This window comes from Manacus vitellinus, unplaced genomic scaffold (assembly GCF_001715985.3).
Source record: "Manacus vitellinus isolate BGI_N305 unplaced genomic scaffold, ASM171598v3 scaffold_37_pilon, whole genome shotgun sequence".
In the NCBI taxonomy this organism is placed as follows: Eukaryota; Metazoa; Chordata; class Aves; order Passeriformes; family Pipridae; genus Manacus; species Manacus vitellinus.
This window is the reverse complement of record NW_021940517.1, coordinates 6676792-6685507: the sequence shown is the minus strand read 5'-3', so window position 1 is coordinate 6685507 and position 8716 is coordinate 6676792. Positions and strand designations below refer to the sequence as shown.

General features: G+C 38.1%; 1 long non-coding RNA gene across 1 annotated transcript; it reads left to right on the top strand.

Moving 5' to 3' along the window:
* The first annotated feature begins 641 nt into the window (after nucleotides 1-641).
* LOC108640559 lies at nucleotides 642-7797 on the top strand. The gene is made up of 6 exons (XR_001921261.1): nucleotides 642-729; nucleotides 2046-2140; nucleotides 2500-2570; nucleotides 3688-3794; nucleotides 6387-6781; nucleotides 7600-7797. It is a non-coding gene; the product is annotated as an uncharacterized LOC108640559 (long non-coding RNA).
* Nucleotides 7798-8716: the final 919 nt, after the last annotated feature.

Here is an 8716-nt window from a genome sequence, read left to right as displayed (position 1 = left end):
AGTTTATCAGACAGTTGCTTCTGGTTAATATGGTCAGATATAAATGGTCTGAAGGAGTAGGGAAATTTTTAGCAGAATTGTTGGATTAGGCTATTTGGATCATCTAAGATCCCTATGACATACAATACATGTGACCAGAAAGATATTCCAGTGAACAATATGAAATTACAAGCACGAAGCACTTGCAAGATATAAGCGAGTGAAAGGCTCAGTCGTGAACTCTACAAAATACATAGCAAAGCAGAGGCTGCATTATACTTTTCAGATCAGTGTTACTGGAAATTGCCTCATCTACAGCCAGTCATTGGAGTCTCCTCTTCCTCAGCCTTGCTGTTTAGTCCCATACTGACCCAGTGTGTTTCTGACATATTTCCACAATGTTTAAATAGCACCTCCTCTCAAATATGAGCAGTTTACCAGAAAGTGATGCCCCTCTCCAGGGAAAGCTGTGACTTGATGCTAAAAAAGATTGACTTGAGTGAAATGCACCCAGAGGTGTGGAAGACAGAAAAGAAGAAACAGGTAGAGAGGCCATTTTGTGGCTTTCAGATTGACTTATTTAATGATATTTTCATTAACAGTTCTTTCTGCTAAATGCCATGAGTTTCTCTCTTTAGAGCTGTCTACATTAATAATGAGTGACTCCACTGGGAGGTGATTTACATAAAACATGCTTCTCTTGTTATAGACAGGAGCTTTGTGCTGGGCTAGAGAGACGAGGAGATGAAGGTAAGTGCACTCTGTAAATGAAGGGCAGTTTCCTATGTTGAGTCATGAGCACCCATGAAAAATCACCATCCCCTCTGCTACCACCTTGGCCCGAAATGTCTCCCAGCTCAGAGTCCTACTGCATTGAGGTGGATGTTTTTACACAGGTGTGACACAGAGTGCTGTGGTGGAAAGGCTGGGATCAGCCAATGAATATGAACTCTGCAGAGGAGCTGTAGACAGGAGTAAAATCAGCTTTCCCTGAAGAGCCTTTTCTGCACATTTTGTATTACTTCTGCAGTGCAAAGCGACTGGGGCCTCTGATCACAGCCTTCTGCATTTCTTCAGCCTTAAGTGTCAGAGAAATAGGTTCGTATTTTGTGATCTGTCAAGTTCCAGACAGACACCAATGTGAAAACATGACAACTAGAAAACAGAAAATGAAATACCACTTTTTTAAAAAAAATTCCTAAAAATTTATTTGTTCAATTTCCTCCTAAATGTGACTGAGACATTACATTATGGCTTTTTCTTTAAGTTGGATACAAGACAGTCTGGACCATTTGTTGCTAAGTCATCCCTGATGTGTTTTTTCTTATGGATGAAACAGTCTATGTTGACTCATAAATAAAGAGATGTACAGCTTCTTAACTTCTTCTCCCAAAGTTACAATAAATTCATAGAAAACATATTGCTGAGACTGTACTCTCAAAGTGGATTCCAGTTAAAGTAGATAACAAGTGAGATCTCAGTTAAGTTGAGCTTTCTAAGAGAACCTAAGCTGTTCAATGTATACTTTCCTAGAGGACAACCTACAAAATGGCTTAGCTCCCTTATCTAAGCCACCTATTTTAGGATGGAATTTGGTTTCTGAGGGTTGTTATCTCTCTCCATTGACTATGAAGAAAGCTTGGTGACTTAGCTTAGACCTGAAGAATTTCAAAGGCTATCTTGGTAGCTTGAGACACTTTTTAAAGAGAGGACAGAATAGTTTGGAAATGGAAGTATAGCTCTCATGAGTTTAGTTTAATTTTATATTTTTATTTATATACATATATAAGTAAACTATATACAAATAAGATATATATACGTAACATGCTTTCAAGGCAAACAAAAGTAAGATTGCCCACAAAGAATCTTTGAAAAGGCAAAAATGATAATATGTTGCCTGTGGTGAACATTTATGTCATTGAAATGATTTGTAGATACTGTCAAGAACTTTGATTTCTGCAAAAATAACATCTTAGACCACTGGAAAACTACTTAGAGGAAAATAAGGCATCATTTGTACATAATTAAGTAAACATTTTCTATTCCTCACATCTCCATGGAAATAGATGTGTTGTTCAGCTCATTTTTCTGGTGCTCCCAAAAGAAGGACTAGCCTGACAATGCCATTAAGAATCACAGAAGAAATCAAAGACTTTGGAAGGTAAGAACTTTTACTTCATGGAAGCTGGTTAGTTTGATAGTTGGAAAATAATGACTGTTGATGAAAGCTTATACTGACACCTGGATTCATGTCACATAAATTGCCAATAAAAATTCAGGTTTTGCTTTTTAACTGATAGATTTCATTTTGGAGTAGTTAGGAGGGCAGTCTTGTGTTCTCAGTCATGATATCTTCTGTGAAACTACATATAGACAAAAGTAATTTGTCCAAATATGTTTATTTGCTGAGTTTGAGCTTGTATTGAACCCAGACTATCCTTTCAGCAGAACAAATTACAAGAGCTGCAATTCAAATTGTTTTATACTTTGCCTTCCTTTTCTTTCTAAATTCTATTCCAGCTAAAAGTCAAAAATCTAAAAAGTAAAGTATCCCTGATTTTCTGGGGGGATTGTGCAGATCAGTGTTTCTGGTAAGTTGACTGAAATGTAATGTAAGCTTTTGATTCTTTAAGTAGCCTCGATGAAATGTTAACAGTTCTTCTGTATTGTATCTGTAATGAAATGGGAAGATTAGAAGTGAGGTTTGGCTTCAGCAGATCGTATTGTTGTCTTTTAAATTAGTTTTGCTCTGGGCACAGTGCCTGTAGTTTTCTTAATCTGTTAAACCTTTTTTGGTAAATTAATAATTTGGACAATGATGAATATAAATAATTTACATCTACAGCTTTCATGTCGTGTGTTTGCTGAGGTGGATTTACAAAGGCATCAAGCCAGGATGTAATTCCTGACTTTATTAGGTTATGAAACAGAATCTAGCCAGAAGATATAATGTCCTTAAGCTGTAACATCAGCAGCAACAGACAGACCTTAATGTTGCTGGACCTAATGGAATTAAATTTCATGTATGCTTAATGAATGCAAATGCCACTTAATTTTTACAGCTTGAGTTGTAATACATTGCATGTGACACGTCTGCTCCTGAAAAAAATATTCAAATGTGTGATTCTTACACCCAGTGTCCAATTTCAGCACTGTAAAATGTATCCTCTTAGGGAAGAGGGACTGGAGAAACATGCCAGCAATATTACTGCATAATTTAAAGCAGCCACTAAAGAGAAATGTTAAAATATGCACCAGGCAATTACAAGTGTTGTATATGTTTTTATTCTCCTTTGCTGCTGTTCAACAAGGAGTAGTAAAAAGATTTAGAGCAAGTGGCAACCATAGCAACAAGGAATTTTTGGTCCAACCTGGTGCTGTATAATTTCTGGCAAAGAAACACATTTCTGCATACTCTGTAAGGTGTTGATTCTTCCAGAAGATATGTGCAGTGCTTTCAGTTCTGCCTCTCAGGAACTAGTCCCATAGAGGTATGTGAGAGCCAGTTTTGGTGCAAGCCCAAGCAGAAGTGATTTACAATTGGGGTTTACCAGAGCTGGTCGTGACACTTGTTCAGTAGTCCCTTGGGTTTGTTAATTATTGATAGAGATAATAAGTCCCATTATGCTCCCTGTGAGAGAGAAGGGAAATAGATGTGAAGTGGAAGAAGGTTTCTATCCCTTACCAGTTCCCTTCTCCATCCAACAGTGGCTGTGAGAAAACCCAAGCAGAGCTTTGTTCCTGAGACCTGATCACACCAACTACCCTGCTCTGGGGGATATGAAGGCCCTGTCAAACACAGCTCCCCAGTAGTGGTAAATACCAGAGTGACTCTGTCTTTAGAGTTTTTTGCTCGCTTGCAGACAGCTAAGTGGGCAATGACCCTAAAAACAAGTAAGCGAAAACTCAAGGGTGGAATGCAAACTCAATTATATATGTGGAGATCCCAGAAAATGTATTCAGTTTATGTGGGTGTGTGGGGTTTTCAAATACAGTCCAGTGATGAGTCGCTGTGCATTTTATAAAACAAAGTGGGTGTCATGATATTGAAGATTATGGCAGACATAGTAGTCACAAAGAAGTCTAGCTACTGATTGTAAACTAAGCTGTGCAAAGTCAAAAGGATCTGAGATTCTCACTCAGAGAATGTTGACCTTCACAGCTAGACACCAGAATTAAACATCCATCACTTCTCACGACAAAGAGTAAATTTGCACAGTTAATTCTGAAATAAAAATGATGACGAGATTACCGTACAATGAAGAGTATGCAATATGAAAGATGTTATTCCAGAGAACATGTTAGAAACGACTGTCATTAAATGTCAGGTTTTTTCTATCTCTTTTAGAGGCAATCCTTCTACTTTTAGATAGAGCTGTTCTACACAGTGACTTAGAGTAGGCTGAGGGCTTTTTACTCTGATTTGATGGGACAAACATATCCTCCAGTAAAGGTACTGAGGTCTATAAGCCTCTTTTGTTAATAGCCTTGTTTTCCTTAGCTTTTCCTCTTTCACATACCCCAGCTCTGCAGATCCCAGGCTGAAAGCCACTACATGATGAGGTGCCCCTTGAAAGTCCCTTAACCAGGCATTAATTCCTGCTATTTAGTAAGTTTTACAAGCTATTTGCCCATTGCTTTTTTCCAGACGTGGGAAGTTGGGGATAGGTCCCAGAGATGGTGTACATAAAATACACACCTGACCCCTTTATCTAACATTCCTTTGAAAGTTACTTATCACAAAATGCTGTGATAGCACATAGACCTCCTCCACTTCATTACACCTTAATTTGGGATCCTGAGACTATAAAATTGTTTCGTAAATTATCTGGAAATAGCTATATCTGACTCTGTATCCCAGGGGAAGAAACCTATTGCCCTTTGGCAAGACATATGAAGTTACCTATGATCAAGGCAGCACATTTTTAAATACCTTATCTCTGTATTTGCAATCGCTGTATCAAGTTACAATGGTAGGAAGTGGAAGAAAAGCATTGCCACTTTAGAATACAGATGTTTAGAAAGGAGTGAATTAAGTGAGACAGAAATCTAGGATCTTCTACTTTCATTTTTTTCAGTAACACTATTTCTTTGATAGCCTGGGATAAAAAAGGCAGAAGGTGGATAGTATTATTTGAACAAAGATCTCAGCAATTATTGCATGTGGATAGCCTTTGTATTGTGCAGATTGTTTTCCTCCACACATATTTTGTTTCTTGCATTGAAGCACTTAAAACATATCCAGCAGAGTTATACGTCTACATAAATATTTGATAACTCTAATTGTGCAGCCTGAGCCACACTTTCACCCTTGGGCATGTAGTGCAAGTAAATGTGCATAGCACCTGTATATAAGATGTTAAGGTGATCAGGGAATGTGTGAGCTTGCCTGAAGCATCAATTTAAAGCAACAACTCTATTTGTGCTATTTCAAAATCAAAGGAAAAGTATGTTCTTATTTTATAATTAAAGAAAATTAATGTTAATGATTTCACATTACTCGTTAAATTAACATGAAAATCATCAAGTTCTCATTGTCACTTCTATTATAAACACCTGTCCTGCTAGGAATCTTTCACATGTGAAAGAGTATCAGACATGTAACAAGGTAAGAAAGAGATTTCGGGCATAAGATGGTCTAAATACCATTTTGGTTCTTAGAAAAAGTATTGTTAACCATGGATTTAATTTAGTCATAGCACTTGTTTAGTGCTGAAACAAAAGGCTTCTTTTAGTCTTTTCTTTGTTTGCTTGTTTGTTTTTACCTTTGATGTGTCCAGAAGACTGAGAATATGAGTCTTGTGGGACATTTTCTTCCAGCTCCTCTGCTTTCAATTTTTCTCCACAGGCTGAGTGTTTGGACTGAACCTTCTTGGCCACACCACAGCCATGCATTGCCCACCTACACGTAATGTTTCTGCCAAAGGGGCAGCATGAAAAGTGTCCTTATGGGAATGCTTATGTTGTGCTGCAGTCTTGTGTGTAGCACTGCAGCAATTCAGTTGGACACAGCTTAGTGTTGAACTGACACTCCACAAATTCATCTGAGATGTTTCTATCAAGGCTGACATGATTCAAAGGCATTTCATTTCTGTGTCTGATGAAAAAGTGAAAAATTACCCACAGAAATTTTGATTCACAAAGAGTTTCACTTTTAAAGACAAAGACATTTTTCCCGAAAAGCATAAATCAAAGTTGTTTTCCTGTTTACAAACATCCCAGCCTTGCTTGCTGGATGTCCTCCTATATTTTAGTGTAACTGCTCACCCTCAGCTGTCCTTCTCAGCTTGGTTGAGGGTAATGGGAAAGGATCCACATTAAAAAATAATAATAACACTAATTTATTGCTTTTCAAAAAGAAAAAAATGTATGTGACAAGTATAATCTGCTTCTTTGCCATGTCTCAGATTATCTAGGCCAAGCCCTTGGACTTCTGCTTGCATATCTTCCCCTTCAATCTGTCATAGTGCCTGGGGCCATTACCAAAATGAAGGCATCAGGTGCCCCCAGTGGGACTCTTCTTGCTGAACATGAAAATCTCCAGTCTCCGTGAGCTGAGCTGATCACCTTGCACACCTGTTATTGTTAAGGGAAGAAACAGGCCCTTTTATGGCTCAGGTTGTTTGCTCCATCCTGGCACCTGTATCAGGACAGCAACACCATGCCCTGCAAGTGTCCTTTTGCTCTGCTGCCTGTGCAGACTCAGGGCAGCTGTCACAAGGATAAAGATCTGCGTTTTGTTAAATCAGTCAAGGAGCCTTTGAAGATATCTTCTAACTCCAGACATAAGGAAGTATGAGAGGTATTTTAAAACTGGTAACAATCTGTCATTATAAATGCTTCACTGAAATTGGTTTGTTAGTTGTTATGCCTTGTTACATTGACATTGTTATACTCTTAATGACACACTCTAAGCTTGAGAAATGTTAATAGCTGTGAATAAGTAAGATTCAGATCCAGGAACCATCAGCTTATGGAAGTAAAACATTTGCTTTCAGCTTCAACAGGGCTTTTTTTATAGTAAGACTATCTGGATATACAAGGCTGGGCACCCATACATATATATATATTTAAAATATATATACTCTCTATATATATATATATATATAGAATATATATATTATACTGGGCACCCATAAGTAGTTTCAGCAAATGTCTAATTTCTTAATGGCCTGGCCTCTAAGAAATTGGATCCAAGACCCATCAGAGCTCTTGCACATGCATCCGTAAATCTGAGAAGGTACATTTATAGTCAGTTATCTCTCTGGAGTTGTTAAGATTTTTAATTTTCTTCTAAAGGTGAAGGCCTCAGTGGCAGCTGAGAACTAAATATGGACTGAGGGGTTTTCAGGTTTTTAACACACAAATGAACTTAGCAGCTAAGGAAATGTTCTTCTGTCCCTAGCATAAAATTGGCTTTAAAATGAAGCAGAGTGAGAGAGGGGTTGGATATGGAGTCTCCAGGGATAATTGGCAGAGATTTTTTTATACTAGGAAACTACCTGCTCTTCTTCACTGGAAGAAACAATATTTGTGAAACCATTCGGCAATTTTCAATCATCTAGCATCATCTGAGATGCTCTAACAGTATTCTGCTTAACCTCCTACCTCTCTCTCCAGCAGGCAATGGTCTCCCAGAAGTCCTGCATCAGATGTGGCTTGGATGTCCTAGGAGGTCTCAAAGGGTGTTAGAGATGTCTGAAATACTATACATCTCACTCCAACAGAAAAAGTCCAAACCCTTCTGCTTGAGACAAAGAAATGGCATTGTAGCATCTGTGAAGTGCCTTTTTTAACCATTTGCCATCCTGCATAGTATCAGTAATATTTTTCTTGTATTAAAAGAAAACCAGTAAAAGCAAATGGGATTTCAGTGAATTTTTATGCATATGAATTCTAAATCAAATATTCTGAGTACATCAAATGTGCATGTTTTCCTTGAGAATGACAAATATATGGGGAAATGTTAGGTTTTCTGTGGTAGAGGAAGAAGGCAGACAAACCTCTGAAGTAAAACAAACCTTTAAAGACTTTTATTCTGTAACACCATGTTTGGCTTCCTATAAAAATTACTGTGAGGAGTGCAGTTGATAAGTAGGATGTTTCTAAAAACATTTGCTGATGTATTGAAACATAATTTGCTGGCATAGACTTCCAATTCAGCACCATGGTGCAGCCTGCAGTGCACTTGGGGGATGTTTGCAGGCCAGGCTGCCTGCTGCTGGCTGGATGGGGAGGGTGAAGCAGAGGTAGGTGGGGGTCACTCCTAGCTGCCTCCCAGCTGGGTTTGTGATTGGAATCATCCAGGGTGCACTTAGCATCAGCTACACAGGAAACAGTTGAAAGAAATAAGAAATTTGGGCAGAGATTTAGGTACATGTTGTTCTGTGATGAAAATATTTGATTTGGGCAGACTGCAATAGAGGTTTACCACTGCTCTGTACTTTACTATATGATTATTCTGGCAGGTTGCCATAGCTGCAGGTGCCGAATAATCAGATTTTTTCGTTTTCCATGAGGACTCAAATTCTTTACCTAAAGAAAGGAAATATTTTTTTCTGTCACTTGCAGCAGTAGTTTACATCATCATTACTGAAGAGTATGTAGCAAGAAGTGATTCACCAGTGCCAAGTATAACAAACATAAAGACAGTCAAGAAAACTGTCTAAATTACATAGACTAATGGAGAGGTCTGATTTTACACTGCCTTGCTTCTACTCTGTATTATTTGCAGGAC